An 18,849-nucleotide genomic window follows, 5' to 3' on the forward strand; every position below is an offset into this window, starting at 1 on the left:
AAACTAGAACTCTAAATAAAACTAAGCTAAGACTCTAAGCTAAAAACTCTATACTCTTAACTAAAACTAAAATAAACTATAACTCTAATTAAAACTCTAATTCTAAGCTAAAACTCTAAACTAAAACTAAACTAAACTAGAAATTCAAGAAAAACTCTAAAATAAGACTCTAATCTAAAAACAATTAAATCTTTACTAAAACTAAACTAGAACTCTAACAAAAACTCTAAGCTGAGACTCTAAGCTAAAATTCTATACTCTTAAGTAAAACTAAACTTAACTAAGACTCTCAGCTAAGTCTCTAAGGTAAAACTTCAAACTCTTAACTATAACTAAACTTAACTGGGACTCTAACAAAAACTCTAAGCTAAGACTCTAAGCTAAAACTCTAAACTCTTGACTAAAACTAAACTAAACTATAAATCTAATTAAAACTCAAATTATAAGAAAAAAATATAAAATAAAATATAACTTCAAAAAAAAAATATAAACAAAGAATATAATCTAAAAACTTTAAGCTATGAAAAAAATATAAAATAAACTATAACTCTAAAAAAACCCTAAGATAATAATACCCTTTAATACTATAAAATCTTAAAAAAAATTAATCTGCACTATAAAAATAGTAAAAGACTCTAATATAAAAACTATAAACTATTAAATAAAAATGAACTAAAATAGAAATCTAAATAAAACTAAGCTAATACTAGAATATAAAAACTATAAACTCTTAGCTAAAACTAAACTAAACTATAACTCTAATTGAAACTCTAAGTATATGATAAAACACTAAACTAAAACTAAACTAGACTAGAACTTAAAACAAAAATCTAAAATAAGACTCTAATCTAAAAACCCTAAACTCTTAACTAAAACTAAACTAGAAGTCAAACAAAAACTCTAAGCTTAGATTATAAGTTAAAATTCTATAATCTTAAGTGAAAATAAACTTAACTAAAACTCTCAGATAATTCTCTAAGGTAAAAATTAAAACTCTTAACTATAAATAAACTAAACTATGACTATAACTAAAATTCCAATCTAAGACTCTAATATAAAACTCTAAACTATTGAATAACACTGAACTAAACTATTACTCCAACAAAAACTCTAAGCTATGAGTATGGGATAATACAATAAACTCTTGACTAAAAAAGAACTATAATAGAACTCTAATTAAAACCCAAATTCTAAGATAAAACTCTAAACTAAACTAGAAATGAAAAAAAAAACTATAAACTAAGACTATAATATAAAAACTCTAAACTCTGAACTAAAACTAAACTAAACTAGAACTCTAAAAACACCATAAGATAAGACTCCATGTTAAAACTCTAAACTCTTAAATAAAATTAAAATAAAATAAAACTCTAATCTAATAATATAATCTAAAAACTCTAAAATATTAAATATAACTAAACTAAACTATAGATATAACAAAAACTATAATATAATACTATATTATAAAAAACTCTAAAATATCAACTAAAACTAAACTAAACTAAAACTCTAAGATAAGACTCAAAGCTAAAACTCTAAACTCATAAATATTACTAAACTAAACTTCAACTGTAACAAAAACTCTAAGCTAAGACTCTAATATAAAACTCTAAACTCTTAACTATTAATAAACTGAACTATAAATTATAAAAAAAATATTATAATACTATAATATAAAACATCTCAACTAGTAACTAAAACTATAATAATCTATAACTCTAAAAAAAACACTAAGCTAAGAATCTAAGCTAAAATAATCAAATCATAACTAAAACTAAAATAGAATAGAAATCTAACTAAATGTCTTATATATGATTCTAAGTTAAAAAACAAAACTGTTAACTAAAACTGAACTAACCTAGAACTATAACAAAAACTATAATCTAATACTCTAATATAAAAACTACAAACTATTAAATAAACTAAAATAAAATAAAACTATAATATAATTCTATAATGTAAAAATCAGAACTATTAAATATATCTAGAAAAAACTATAAATATAACAAAAAATATTAGCTAAGACTATAATATAAAAATCTAAACTCCTAAATATTACTAAACTAAAGTTAAACTATAACAAAAAATATAATCTCATACTATAATCTAAAACTATAAACTATTTACTAAAAATAAACTAAACTAAAACTTCAACAAAAAATCTAAGCTAAGAATATAATATAAAAACTCTAAACTATTATATAACAATAAAATAAAATAAAAATCTAAAAAAAACTTTAAGCTAATACTCTAATATAAAAAAACTCTAAACTCTTAACCAAAACTAAACTAAACTATAACTATAACTAAAACTCTAAAGTAAGACTCTAAGTTAAAACACCAAACTCTTAACTAAAACTTAACTAAACTACAACTCTAACAAACACTCTAAGCTAAGACTCTAATTTTTAAAACTCTAAAATCTTAAATAAAACTAAAATAAACTAAAACTCTATGCTAAGTCTCGAAGGTAAAACTCCAGACGCTTAACTATATCTAAACTAAACTAGAACTCTAACTAAACTAAACTAAAACTAAACTAAACGAGAACTCTAACTAAAACTCTAAGCTAAGACTCTAAGGTAAAACCCCAAACTCTTAACTATATGTAAACTAAACTAGAAATCAAAACTAAATAAACTATAACTATAACAAAAACTTTAAGCCAATACTATATTCTAAAATTATAAACTATTAACTAAAGCTAAACTAAACTAGAACTCTAACTAAAACTCTAATCTAATAATATAATATAAAAAAGTTTAAACTCTAAACTAAAATTAAACTAGACTAAAACTCTAACTTAAACTCAAAGTTAAAATATAAAATTCTTAAATAAAATAAACTAAACTTCAAATATAACAAAAACTCTAAGATAAGACTCTTAGCTAAAACTCTAAAGTCTTCACTAAAACTACACTAAACTAGAACTTCAACAAAAATTCTAAGATAAAAAATCTAAACTATTAATTAAAACTTAACCAAACTATAACTTTAATTAAAACTCTAAGCTATGACTCTAAAATAAAACTCTAAACTAAACTTTAACTAAAACTAAACTAAACTAGAACTCTAACTAAAACTCTAAGCTAAGACTATATGTTAAACAATAAAATATTAACTAAAACTAAACTAAACTATAACTATAACTTAAAATAAAAGTTAAAAAATAAAAATATTAAATAAAATAAAAATAAAATATAAGTATAACAAAAAAAAAACTCTAAGCTCTTAACAAAAACTAAAATAAACTTCAACTCTAACAAAAACTCTATTCTAAGACTCTAAGCAAAAACTCTAAACTAAAACTAAACTATGCTAAAACTTCAACATAAACTCTAAGCTAAAAACACTAAACTCTTAACTAAAACTAAACTAAACTAGAACTCTAACAAAAACTCCAATTCTAAGCTAAAACTCTAAAATATTAACTAAAAATAAACTAAACTAGAACTCTAATCTAATACTCTAATTTAAAACACCAAACTCTTAACTAAAACTAAACTAAAATAGAACTCTAACTTAAACTCAAAGGTAAAACATCAAAATAATAAATAAAATTAAACTAAACTATAACTCTAACAAAAAACTCTAATCTAAGACTCTAAGCTAAAACTCTAAACACTTAACTAAAACTTATACAAACTAAAAATTTTATTAAAACTCTAAGCTATGACTCTAAGCTAAAACTCTAAATTCTTAACTGTAACTAAACTAAATTTTAACTCTAACTAAAACTGTAAGCTAAGACTCTAAGTTAAAACTCTAAACTCTTAACTAAAACTAAACTAAACTAGATTTCTAACAAAGACTCTGAGCTAAGACTCTAAGCTAAAACTCGAAACTCTTAACTAAAACCTAACCAAACTACAACTTTAAGTAAAATTATAAGCTATGACTCTAAGCTAAAACTATAAATTCTGAACTTTAACTAATCTAAAATAAAATAGAACACTTAATAAAAATCTAATCTAGGACTCTAATCTAAAAAATATTAAACTATTAACTAAAAATAAAATAAAATATAAATTTAAAAAAAAATATAATCTAATAATATAATAAAAAAAAAACTATAAAATTTTAACTAAAACTAAAACAAACTAAAACTTTAATCTAAGACTCTAATATAAAAACTCTAAACTCTTAACTAAAACTAAACTAAACTATAACTCTAACTTAAACTCAAATTTAAAAAATCAAATTCTTAACTAAAATTAAACTAAACTTCAACTCTAAAAAAAACTCTAGGCTAAGACTCTAAGCTAAAACTCGAAACTCTTAACTAAAACTTAACCAAACTACAACTTTAAGTAAAATTATAAGCCATGACTCTAACATAAAACTCTAAATTCTGAACTGTAACTAAACTAAACTAAATTAGAACTCTGAATAAAACTCTAAGCTACGACTCTAAGCTAAAACCTCTAAACTCTTAACTAAAACTAAAGTAAACTAGAACTCTAACAAAAACTCTAAGCTAAGACTCTAAGCTAAAAAAACTCTAAGCTTTTAACTAAAAATAAACAACACTAAAAATTTAAGCTAAGACTCTAAGCTAAAACTCAAAACTCTTAACTAAAATTAAACTAATCTAGAAATCTAGCAAAAACTATAAGCTAAGATTCTAAGCTAAAAAAAACCTCTAAACTTTTAACTAAAACTAAACCAAACAAAAACTCTAAGCTAAGTCTCTAAGGTAGAACTTCAAACTCTTACCTATAACTAAGTTGTGGGTGAAAAGGATGGGTACTTCAATTTGTAAAATGGCTTTAGGACGGTCACTAAGAAAAGAACTTGTTCTGAAATGCCTTTTTAAAAGTATTGCTTGGTGTTGGGCATTCAAAAGCTGTAAAGTAAAGTTGTGGGTGAAAACGATGGGAACTTCAACTTGTAAAATTGGTTTGGGATGGACAGTATGAAAAGAACTTGTTCTGAAATGAACTTTTAACAGTATTGCTTGGTGTTGGAGCATTCAAAAAGCTGTTAAGTAAAGTTTTGGGTGTAAAGGATGGGTACTTCAATCTGTAAAATGGGTTTAGGAGGGACATTTAAAAAAGAACTTGTTCTGAAATGCCATTGAAAAGTATTGCTTGGTGTTATAGCATTCAAAAATAAGTATAGTAAAGTTGTGGGTGAAAAGGATGGGTACTTCAACTTGTAAAATGGGTTTAGGATGGATATTAAGAAAATAACCTGTTCTGAAAATATATAATAAAGCCATAAAAAAGTATTAAAAAATAGGGGCTCATGGGCCTTAGGGGCCCGGGGGGTCGTTGGGGGGTCTGGGGGGCCATTTAGGGCGGGGTGACCGGGGGGGAGCCATTAGGACGTGGTGGGCCGGGGGGTGGGGCTTGGGGGGCCGTGGGAGGGCTTTTGGAGGTCTGGAAGGGGCGTTTGGGGGTCTGGGGGACACTTGAGGGCCGATTGGTCCTTTGACCTTTGGGGACCGGGTGAGGGCCTTTGAGGGTCCAGGAGCCCTTTAGGACCCCGTTGGTAGTGTGGGAGCCGGGTGGGCCTTGGGGGGCCCGGGGAGAGCCTTTGGAGGTCTGGGGTGGGTTTTGGGGGGACGGGGGGCCCTTTGGGAGCTTGGGGGACCTTTGAGGACCGGGAGCTTCCTTCGGGGTGGGGTTGGGGGTATTGGAACCCTTTGGGGTTGGGGGCGGGGGTTCGGAACCCTTTGGGGTTGGGGTAGGGGACCTCACGACACTGTTAAAATGGAACTTGTTTACTATAACGACCACACTCAAAACCTCTTCTAAAACCTTTTCTAAAATCATCTTTTAAAATGTCTCTAACTGTTTCGCCGAAATTATTCCCTAGAATGTTTAAAACTGTTTCACCCAAATAATCCTCTAAAAGTAATTTCTGTGTGTTCCTTTTGTTTTTGGTATCCCTGCGCTGTCACATTTCAAATTTCTAGGAAACCGTTTCCTACGTTAATCTCTTCATCTCATAAATGTTCCTAGCCACACTATTAAGGTTTCGTTAGAATATCAATTTATCTCTCCGACTTAAAGCTCAGTGAAGCTGTATTTATAAATAGAATTTCTATCTCTTTAGACTCCCGCATAATTCCAAGATAACAAGTGATATCATTTCTAATTCCTGACACTAAAGATCAATGAAGCCCTATTTAAAAATAGAATATTAATTTTTCTCTCTGACCTAAAGAATGTTTATCCCTCAGACCTAACATTAAAGAAGCCGTAATGTTTGTTTCTTAATTCCCCTTGGGTGAACCAATAATTCCCCCGCAGATTATGTAAATCAATTTCTCAGGTTAGGTTCGCCTAAAGATCAAAGAAGCCATGTTTGTTTCTTAATTCCCCTTTCGTGAATCAATACATTCCCCCGCCGATTATGTAAATCAATTTCTCAGGTTAGGTTAGCCAAACAACAAGGAAGCCATGTTTGTTTCTTAATTCCCCTTTCGTGAACCAATAATTCGCCCTCCGATTATGTAAATCAATTTCTCAGGTTAGGTTAGCCAAACAACATAAATTGCTGTTGACATCCATAAATATTAGAAAGTTCCTGTTTTTTCATTCTCACTGACAAAAACCATAAAACAGACATGAATTTCTGTTGACATCCATTAAAGTGAGAAAGTTCCTGTTTTTTCATTCTCACTGACAAAAACCATAAAACAGACATGAATTGCTGTTGACATCAATTAAAGTGAGAAAGTTCCTGTTTTTTCATTCTCACTGACAAAAACCATAAAACAGACATAAATTGCTGTTGACATCCATAAATGTGAGAAAGTTCCTGTTTTTTCATTCTCACTGACAAAAACCATAAAACAGACATGAATTACTGTTGACATCCATGAAAAACATCAAATAAATTGACCAACACGTATAACCATCCAAGAAAACATCCATATATTTGACGAAATTCCTGTTTTTTCTCTCTCACTGACAACAAACAGACATAATTTATGTAAAAAAAAGTTGTAGGTGGCAGCAGGGGTGAATCGTGGGACCTTTAGGGTCATCTCTACTTCTGTTAACATTGGGTAAAGTTCATAACTTTAGCCCTCCTTCTGGGAACTTCGGGGGATTAAGTCATCCTAAAAGACATATTTATCATATTTTCGACCATGCTGAACAAGATGGCTATCTCAAAATTTTGATCGGATGACTTTGGGAGGAAATAAGCGTGGGAGGAGGCCTATTTGCCCTCCAATGTTTTGTTCACTTAAAAAGGGCGCTAGAACTTTTAATTTTTGTTCCAATGAGCCCTCCCACGATATTCTAGGACCACTGGGTCGATACGATTAACCCTAGGGAAAAAAACAAACAAACAAATACACACGCACCCGTGATCTTTCTTCTGGCAAAAAATGTAAAATTCCACATTTTTGTAGATAGAAGCTTGAAACCTCTACAGTAGGGTTCTCTGATACGCTGAATATGATGGTGTTATATTCATTAAGGTTCTATAACTTTTAGGGGGTCTTTCCCCCTTTTTTTGAAAATCAGCCGAATTTTCTCAGGCGCTTAACTTTTGATGGGTAGCACTAAACTTGATGAAAGTTATATATTTGAAATCAGCATTGAAATCTGATTATTTTGATATATCTATTGGTATCAAAAACCCGTTTTCTAGAGTTTCGGTTACCATTGAGCCGGGTCGCTCCTTACAGTTCGTTACCACGAACTGTTTGAAAAAATGTCAAGCCGTCCAATCACTTTTGACTATTAAAGAGGGCACTATGACTTTAGATTTTCAATCAAATGAGCCCTTTTTGAGTTTCTACGACAACACTTCCTATATACAATTATATACCCCCAGGGTATAAACTACAACTCTTACCCTAAGGGCTGTGAGGGTGGTTGTCATCCTCCAAGACCTAATTTCCAGAACTTTCAACTAAGTTAAACAAAATGGCTATCTCAAAATTTTGATTGGACGTGTCTGGAAAAACGGTGGGCGTGAGAGGGGCGTTAGTCTTTCTCCAATCACTTTCAACTATTAAAAAAGGGACTACCCCTTTCAATTTTCAATGAAATGAGCCCTTTTGAAGTTTCTGCGACAACAATTTCAATAAAAACCTTATATGCCCCCCGGGGATAAATTACAACCCTCGAACTGAGGGCTGGAGGAGGGGGGGTTTTCATCCTCACAGACCTAATTTCCAGAACTTTCTACTACGTTTAACAAAATGGCTATCTGAAAAAATTTATTTGATGTGTGTGGGGGACTGGTGGGCGTGAGAGAGGGGTTAGTTACCGTCCAATCACTTTCAGCTATTAAATAGGGCACTAGCCCTCTCAATTTTCAATTGAATGAGCCCCTTTTGAAGTTTTTATCATAGTCTCTATCATTAAAAACCTTATATGCCCCCAGGGCATAACTTACAACCTTCGCCCTGGGGATTCTGGAAGAAATACATAATTTCCAGAACTTTCAAATACGTTGAACAAAATGGCTAGATCTAAAATTTGATTGAATGTGTTTGGAGATATGGAGGGTGCAAGAGGGGGAGGGGGGTTAATTACACTCCACTCACTTTCGACTATCAAAAAGGGCAATTTCAATTTCCAATCAAATGAGCCCCTTTGGAAATTTTTACAAGAACTTTCTATATAAACCTTATATGCCACCAGGGCATAACTTACAACCCTTGCACTGAAAGCTCTGAAGGGGTTATCATCCTAAAAGACCTACTTTCCAGAACTTTCGAATATATTCAACAAAATGGCTATCTCAAAATTTTGATTGGATGTGCTTGGGGAAATGGTGGGCGTGGAAAGGGTGTTAGTTGCCTTCCAATCACTTTTGACCCTTAAAAAGGGCGCTAGAACCCTCGATTTCCAATCAAATGAGCCCCCTTTGAAGTTTATACGACGACCCCTTCCATATGAAGTGCCTCTTAAAAGTTTTAAACTCAACTAGAAGCTTCGCGAATCTTCTACTTCCTGATTTCCAGATAGAAAATATCTTCTTGAGGAGGACACTCCCCCACAACCCTCGGGGCAAGGGTTTTAAGTTATGCCCGGGGGGCATATAAGGTTTTTATTGAAGGTTTTGTCGTAGAAACTTCAAAAAAGGCTTATTCGATTGAAAATTCAAAGGGTTTTGAATTTTCCCCAAACATTTTTCCAAAACACATCCAATCAAAATTTTGAGATAGCCATTTTGTTCAACTTAGTTTAAAATTCTGGAAATTCGGTCTTTGAGGATGACAACCCCTCAGAGCCCTCAGGACAAGGATTGTAAGTTATGCCCTGGGGGTATATAATTTTTTTTATAGAAAACATTGTCGTAGAAACTTCAAAAAGGGCTCATTCGATTAGAAATTGAAATGGCTTGTGTTCTGTTTATTAGTCGAAAGTAATTGGAAGGCAACTGACACCCCTTCCACGCCCACCATTTCCACAAACACATCCAAGCAAAATTTTGAAATAGGCATTTTGTTCCACCCAGTTAAAGTTCAGGAAACTATACCTTTGAGCAGGACATTCCCCTCACAGTCTTCAGGGTAAGGGTTATAAGTTATACCCTGGGGGCATATAAGTTTTTATTGAAATATTTGTCTTAGAAACTTGGAAAATAGCTTATCCGATTGGAAATTCAAAGGTCTACTGCCCTTGTTAATAGTCGAAAGTGATTTGAAGGCAACTAGCCCCTCCTCTCTCGCCCACCTTTCCCCCAAACACATTCAATAAAATTATTTAGATAGCAATTTTGTTCGGTGCTGTGGATTTCCAAATAAAAATTATGTTTTTGATCGGAACATTCTTCTAAAGCCCTTAGGGCCAATGTGATAATCTATAACGTGGGGGCATATAAGGTTTTTATTGAACATGTCGTCTCAGAAACTTAAAAAAGATCTCATTCGATTGAAATTGAAATAGCTAGTGCCCTTTTTAATAGTCAAAAGTGATTGGAAGGCAAGTAACACCCCTTTCACGCCCACCATTTCCCCATACATATCCAATCAAAATTTTTAGATAGTTATTTTGTTCCACGCAGTTTAAAGTTCAGGAAATTATTCCTTTGAGCAGGACAATTCCCCCAAAGTCTTCAGGGCAAGGGTTATAAGTTTTGCCCTGGGGGTATTTAAGGTTTTTATTGAAATTTTTGTCGTAGAAACTTGAAAAAGGACTTATTCGATTGGAAATTCAAAAGGCTAGTGCCCTTTTTAATAGTCGAAAGTGATTTGAGTGCAACTAGCCCCACTCTCACGCCCACCTTTTCCCCAAACAAGTTTTTTTTGACTTGACTTGACTTGACTTTTATTTTCAACTAATAATACATCATACTTAACTCGCGCTTACAACACATTTTTTGAATAACATTATCAACAAACGTAGAGATGGTAAGAACGTATGACATTTTAATAAGCCACTATTGTGACTTGAGCAGCGTCACACAATCTTTTATCATAAACCAAAACTCATTCACTCTTTTTACTCTTTTCATACCATTCAATACAAATTAACTCAATTTAACATTTTTTTTTACATTTTGTTTTACAACTTAATTACAATTTAACATTAAACAAAAAAAAAGTAATTCCCACCCAACAAAAACTTTTTTAATCTAATTTTAAACTGAAACTGTTTTTCTTGACTCCCTAATGCTCTCCGGGAAACCATTCCACAAATTAACTGCATAGTTTCTAATTGAAAAACTAGATCGACTCGTACTCCTTACTTCTGAGACCAAGCTTCAACGACCTCTAGTCCTATGATGATGATAATCAGAATTAAACTTAAAAAAATCTCTAAAATATTCTGGAGATAATCTATTAAGCACCTGGTAAGTAAACACTCCCGCCTGATGGTCCCTGATCTGATGAATATTTAAAATTCTAAAACTAATAAAAGACTCACGCATATGCTCATACTGAACAAACTCACCCAGTACTCGAAGTGCCTTATTCTGAAGAATCTGCAGTCTTTTAATATTTGAAGTAAAATTAGATGCATAAATACAGCAACCATAAACAATAAAAGGATGAAGAACAGTATGATATATATTTCTTAAAACACTTAAGGGTAACACGTGTTTCAAACGCCGCATCACTCAAAGACCTCGTGCAAGTTTAGAAGAAATCATATTTATGTGTTTCTTCCAACTCAAATTCTTATCAAAATAAAATCATAAATATTTATTTTCAAAAACCTGTGAAAGCGACAAATTATCAAATACTACGGAAGCACTATTTACAATTTTTCCTACCATACTAAAAATCATATAATTTGTCTTAGAAGTATTAACAGCAAGGTAACTCAATGAGTCCAATCAAAATTTTTAGACAGCTATTTTATTCAACGCAGTTGAAAGTTTTGGAAATTAGGTCTTTAAGGATGACAACCCATCCCCCGACAACCCTCAGGGGAAGGGTTTTAAGTTATGCCGTGTGAGCATGTCAGGTTTTTATTGAAAAATAAAAACCTTTGGGCTCATTCAATATGAATGAGCCCTTTTTGAAGTTTCTACGACAACGTTTTCTATAAAAAATTTATATACCCCTAGGGCATAACTTACAATCCTTGTACTGAGGGCTGTGAGGGGTTGTCATCCTCAAAGACCTACTTTCCAGAACTTTAAACTAAGTTGAACAAAATGGCTATCTCAAAATTTTGATTGGATGTGTTTTGGGAAAATGTGGGCGTGAGAGGGGGGTTAGTTGCCCTCCGATTACTTTTGACTATTAAAACGGGCACTAGCCCTTTGAATTTTCAATCGAATGAGCCTTTTTTGAAGTTTCTACGACAACACCTTCTGTAAGAACCTTATATCCCCCACGGGCATAACTTAAAACCCTTGCCCCGAGGGTTGTGGGGGAGTGTCCTCCTCAAAAAGATATTTCCTATCTGGAAATCAACTACGCTGAAAAAATGGCTATCTCAACATTTTGCGTGGATGTGTTGGGGGGACTGATAGGCGTGCGGGGGGGGGCTAGTTGCCCTCCAATCACTTTCGACTATTAAAAATGGCACTAGCCCTTTGAATTTCCAATCAAATGAGCCTTTTTTGAAGTTTCTAAGACATTATGTTCTAATAAAACCTTATATGCCACCAGGGGCATAACTTAAAACCCTTGCCCCGAGGGTTGTGGGAGAGTGTCCTTCTCAAAAAGATATTTTCTGTCTGGAAATCAACTACGCATAACAAAATGGCTATCTAAAAATTTTGAGTGGATGGGTTGGGGGGAATGATGGGCGGGGGGGCGCCTCCGATCACTTTTGACTATTACAAGGGCACTAGCCACTCCAATTTCCAATCGAATGAGTCCTTTTCAAACTTTCTACGACAACTCCTTCGATACGAAGTTCCCGGGTATGGAGAAAAAAAAAAACACATTGTGCCCACATCGTTCTTTACTTAGGCAGCACTAGTGCGCTGCCTATGATTATTTGACTTTACTGCCAAACCCGTACTCTAAATTTTTTTGTTTTTTTTTCAAAATAAATTTCTGTGCACATGCGTGGCTGCTTGAATTTTTTTTTATTAATAAAAATTATATTTATTGTAATATCCCAGTAGAAAGGGAGGTGCTACTCTGATCCCTCACCCCTGCTGCCATCTAGAATTTAGTCTAACTCTGTCAGCACACCAAATAAGGGCATGGAATCCCCATGGAGAATGATTGCATAATCGAAGTGGGTCAATGACCTAAATTTCCAAAGGTCAATTTATTTGATGTTTTTCACACATGATGTCAAGGTTGATTGATTGTCACGAAAGGGGAATTAATTTGTTGTTTCTAAGGAGAATTATTGATTCAAGAAAGGGGAATTAATTTGTCGTTTCTAAGGGGAATTATTGATTCAAGAAAGGGGAATTAATTTGTTGTTTCTATGAGCAAGGTGGGGAAGAGATATATTGACTGCGTAATCGAAGGGAGAGAATTCCCGAGAAATTGATTACATAATCGGTAGAATCCTATCAGGAGCTCAGACGGAAATCCATTTATGGGCATAGAATGAAGTAATCAACTAGGACAAATGGATTTCTGAGAAATTCATTACATAATCAGTAGAAATCTATCAGAAGGTCATGACGGGAATCCATTTATGAGCATAAAATGACGTATTCAACTAGGACAAATGGATTTCTGAGAAATTGATTACATAATCGGTAGAACCCTATCGAAAGGTCATGACGGGAATCCATTTATGGAAATAAAATGACGTAATCGACTAAGACAATTGGATTTCTGAGAAATTGATTACATAATCTGTAGAACCCTATCAGAAGGTCCTGACGGGAATCCAGTTATGGGCATAGAATGACGTAATCGACTAGGACAGTTGGAATATTTCTTTAGTGGTTTACCATTGTCACAGTTACATTTTCTTGATTTTTCATAGTTCATTTTAAATTTCTTTCATTGAAATGCAAGAGTTGGAATATTTCAGCAGTGTTTCGTTGCGGTTTACCTTGTCACAGTTACATTCTATTAATTTTTCAAAGTTCATTTTATATTTATTTCGTTGAAATGAAAGAGTTGGAATATTTCAGTAGTGTTTTGTCGTGGTTTACCTTGTCACTGTTACATTCTCTTATTTTTTAAAAGTTTTTTTTTTATTTCTTTAAATTAAATTCAAGAGTTTGAATATTTAAGTATTGTTTTTTAGTGTTTTAACTGTTCATATTTATATTCTATTGATTTTTAAAATTTCATTTTAATTTCTTTAGTTGAAATGCAAGAGATGGAATATTTCAGTAGTGTTTTTTTGTGGTTTACCTTGTCACAGTTACATTCTCTTATTTTTCAAAGTTCGTTGAATTTCTTTAATTGAAATGCAAGAGTTGGATTATTTCAGTTGTGTCTTGTTGTGGTTTACCTTGTCACAGTTACATTCTCGTAATTTTTCAAAGTTCATTTTTTAATTTCTTTCGTTGAAATGCAAGAGTTGGAATATTTCAGTAATGTTTTGTTGTGATTCACCTTATCAGAGTTACATTTTCTCGATTTTTCAAAGTTCATTTTGAATTTATTTCATTGAAATGCAAGAGTTGTATTATTTCAGTAGTGTTTTGTAGTGGTTTACCATGTCACAGTTACATTATCTTGATTTTTATCAGTTCATTTTGAATTTCTTTCATTGAAATGCAAGAGTTGGAATATTTCAGTAGTGTTTTGTCGGGGTTTTCCTTGTCACAGTGACATTCTCTTAATTTTTCACAGTTCATTTTGAATTTTTTTCATTGAAATGAGAGAGTTGGAATATTTCAGTAGTGTTTCGTCATCTTTTACATTGTCACAGTTACATTCTCTTGATTTTTCAAATTTCATTATGAATTTATTTAGTTGAAATTTAAGAGTTGGAATATTTCAGTAGTTTTTTGTCGTGGTTTACCTTGTCACAGTTACATTTTCTTAATTTTTCAAAGTTCATTTGGATTTCTTTCGATGAAATGCAAGAGTTGGAATATTTCAATAGTGTTTTGTCATAATTTACCTTTTAACAGTTACATTCTCTTGATTTTCCAAATTTTATTTTTGATTTCTTTTGTTGAAATGTAAGAGTTGGAATATTTCAGTAGTTTTTTGTTGTGGTTTACCTTGTCACAGTTACATTCTCTTAATTTTTCAAAGTTCATTTTGGATTTCTTTCGATGAAATGCAAGAGTTGGAATATTTCAACAGTGTTTTGTCATGGTTTATCTTGTCATAGTTACATTCTCTTAATTTCTCAAAGTTCATTTGAATTTCTTTCATTGAAATGCAAGAGTTGGAGTATTTAAGTAGTGTTTTGTCGTGGTTTACAGTGTCACAGTTACATTCTCTTTATTTTTCAAAGTTAATTTTGTTTTTCATTATTTTAAATTAAAGAGTTGGAATATTTAAGTAGTGTTTTGTCATGGTTTACCCTGTCACAGTTACAATTTCTTGATTTGTCAAAGTTTATTTTGAATTTCTTTCACTGAAAAGCAAGAGTTGGAATGCAAGAGTTGGAATATTTCAGCAGTGTTTTGTCATGATTTACCCTGTCAGAGTTATATTCTCATGATTTTTAAAAGTTCATTTTGAATTTCTTTCGTTGAAATGCATGAGTTGGAATATTTCAATAGTGTTTTGCTGTGGTTTACCATGTCACAGTTATATTTTCTTGATTTTTCAAAGTTCATTTTGAATTTCTTTCATTGAAATGCAAGAGTTGGATTATTTCAGTAGTGTTTTGTCATGGTTTACCTTGTCACAGTTACATTTTCTTGATTTTTCAAAGTTCATTTCGAATTTCTTTCATTGAAATTAAAGAGTTAGATTATTTCAGTAGTGTTTTGTCATGTTTTACATTGTCACACTTATATTCTCTTAATTATTAAAAATTAATTTTTATTTTCTTTCATTGAAATGCAAGAGTTGGATTATTTCAGTAGTGTTTTGTCATGTTTTACAATGTCACAGTTTTATTCTCTTGATTTTTCAAAGTTAATTTTGAATTTACTTCATTTAAATGAATGAGCAGGATTATTTCAGTAGTGTTTTGTCATGATTAAAACTGTCACAGTTATATTCTGTTGATTTTCAAAGTTCATTTTGAATTTCTTATGCTGAAATGCAAGAGTTGGATTATTTTAGTAGTGTTTTGTTGTGTTTTACATTGTCACAGTTGTATTCTCTTTATTTTTCAAAGTTCATTATGAAAATTTTTCATTGAAATGCAAGAGTTGGATTATTTCATTAGTGTTTTGTCATGGTTTAAAGTGTCAAAGTTACATTCTCTTGATTTTTCAAAGTTCATTTTCGATTTCTTTCGTTGAAATGCAAGAGTTGGAATATTTCAGTAGTGTTTTGTCGTGGTTTACCTTGTCACTGTTACATTCTCTTATTTTTTCAAAGTTTTTTTTGAATTAATTTCACTGAAATGCAAGAGTTGGAATATTTAAGTATTGTTTTGTAGTGTTTTACCTTTTCACAGTTATATTCTATTGATTTTTAAAAGTTCATTTGAATTTCTTTCATTGAAATGCAAGAGTTGGAATATTTCAGTAGTGTTTTGTTGTGGTTTACCTTGTCACAGTTACATTCTCTTATTTTTCAAAGTTCGTTGAATTTCTTTAATTGAAATGCAAGAGTTGGATTATTTCAGTTGTGTGTTGTTGTGGTTTACCTTGTCATAGTTACATTCTCGTAATTTTTCAAAGTTCATTTTTTAATTTCTTTCGTTGAAATGCAAGAGTTGGAATATTTAAGTAATGTTTTGTTGTGATTCACCTTATCAGAGTTACATTTTCTCGATTTTTCAAAGTTCATTTTGAATTTATTTCATTGAAATGCAAGAGTTGGATTATTTCAGTAGTGTTTTGTCGTGGTTTACCATGTCACAGTTACATTCTCTTGATTTTTATCAGTTCATTTTGAATTTAATTCATTGAAATGTAAGAGTTGGATTATTTCAGTAGTGTTTTGTCGGGGTTTTCCTTGTCACAGTTACATTCTCTTGATTTTTCACAGTTCATTTTGAATTTCTTTCATTGAAATGCAAGAGTTGGATTATTTCAGTAATGTTTCGTCATCTTTTACATTGTCACAGTTACATTCTCTTGATTTTTCAAAGTTCATTATGAATTTATTTCGTTGAAATGTAAGAGTTGGAATATTTCAGTAGTGTTTTGTCGTGGTTTACCTTGTCACAGTTACATTTTCTTAATTTTTTAAAGTTCATTTGGATTTCTTTCGTTGAAATTCAAGAGTTGGTATATTTAAATAGTTTTTTTTCATATTTTAAATTTTAACAGTTACATTCTCTTGATTTTCAAAATTTCATTTTTTATTTTTTTTGTTTAAATGTAAGAGTTGGAATATTTCAGTAGTTTTTTGTCGTTGTTTAACTTGTCACAGTTACATTCTCTTAATTTTTCAAAGTTCATTTTGGATTTCTTTCGATGAAATGCAAGAGTTGGAATATTTCAACAGTGTTTTGTCATGGTTTATCTTGTCATATTTACATTCTCTTAATTTCTCAAAGTTCATTTGAATTTGTTTCATTGAAATGCAAGAGTTGGAGTACTTAAGTAGTGTTTTGTCATGGTTTACAGTGTCACAGTTACATTCTCTTTATTTTCCAAAGTTAATTTTGTATTTCATTATTTGAAATGAATAATTTGGACTATTTAAGTAGTGTTTTGTAATGGTTTACCCTGTCACAGTTACAATTTCTTGATTTGTCAAAGTTTATTTTGAATTTCTTTCACTGAAAAGCAAGAGTTGGAATGCAAGAGTTGGAATATTTCAGCAGTGTTTTGTCATGATTTACCCTGTCACAGTTATATTCTCATGATTTTTCAAAGTTCATTTTGAATTTATTTCGTTGAAATGCAATAGTTGGAATATTTCAATAGTGTTTTGCTGTGGTTTACCATGTCACAGTTATTTTTTCTTGATTTTTCAAAGTTCATTTTGAATTTCTTTCATTGAAATGCAAGAGTTGGATTATTTCAGTAGTGTTTTGTCATGGTTTACCTTGTCACAGTTACATTTTCTTGATTTTTCAAAGTTCATTTCGAATTTCTTTCATTGAAATGCAAGAGTTAGATTATTTCAGTAGTGTTTTGTCATGGTTTACCTTGTCACACTTATATTCTCTTAATTATTAAAAATTAATTTTGATTTTCTTTCATTGAAATTCAAGAGTTGGATTATTTCAGTAGTGTTTTGTCATGTTTTACCATGTCACAGTTGTATTCTCTTGATTTTTAAAATTTAATTTTGAATTTCATTCATTGAAATGCATGAGATGGATTATTTCAGTAGTGTTTTGTCATTATTAACACTGTCACAGTTATATTCTGTTGATTTTCAAAGTTCATTGTGAATTTCTTACGTTGAAATGCAAGAGTTGGATTATTTTAGTAGTGTTTTGTTGTGTTTTACATTGTCACAGTTGTATTCTCTTGATTTTTCAAAGTTCATTATGAATTTTTTTCATTGAAATGCAAGAGTTGGATTATTTCATTAGTGTTTTGTCATGGTTTAAAGTGTCAAAGTTACATTCTCTTGATTTTTCAAAGTTTATTTCGAATTTCTTTCGTTGAAATGCAAGAGTTGGAATATTTCAGTAATGTTTTGTTGTGGTTCACCTTGTCGCAGTTACATTTTCTTGATTTTTCAAAATTCATTTTGAATTTTTTTCATTGAAATGCAAGAGTTGGATTATTTCAGTAGTGTTTTGTCTTGGTTTACCTTGTCACAGTTACATTATCTTGATTTTTCAAAGTTCATTGTGAATTTCTTTCGTTGAAATGCAAGAGTTGTAATATTTCAGTAGTTTTTTGTCGTGGTTTGCAGTGTCACAGTTACAATCTCTTGATTTTTTAAAGTTCATTTATAAATTTCTTTCGTTGAAATACAAGAGTTGTTTAGTTAGGTTAAGTTAGGTTAGGTTAGCCTCCGACCGCGCGCGTACGGCGGCTAACCTAACCTAACCTCACTTAATCTAACCTAACCTAACTTAACATAACTAAACAACTCTTGAATTTCAACGAAAGAAATTTATAAATGAACTTTAAAAAATCAAGAGAATGTAACTGTGACACTGCAAACCACGACAAAAAACTACTGAAATATTACAACTCTTGCATTTCAACGAAAGAAATTCAAAATGAACTTTGAAAAATAAAGAGAAATTAACTGTGACAAGGTAAACCACGACAAAACACTACTGAATTATTACAACTCTTGCATTTAAATTAAAGAAATTCAAAATAAACTTTGAAAAATCAAGAAAATGTAACTGTGATAAGGTGAACCACAACATAACATTACCGAAATATTCCAACTCTTGCATTTCAATAAATGAAATTTATAAATGAACTTTGAAAAATCAAGAGAATGTAACTCTGACACGGTAAATCATGACAAAACACTACTGAAATAAT

This window comes from Artemia sp. Qi Xiang Cuo, chromosome 3, assembly GCF_049724085.1.
Source record: "Artemia sp. Qi Xiang Cuo chromosome 3, ASM4972408v1, whole genome shotgun sequence".
Lineage (NCBI taxonomy): Eukaryota > Metazoa > Arthropoda > Branchiopoda > Anostraca > Artemiidae > Artemia > Artemia sp. Qi Xiang Cuo.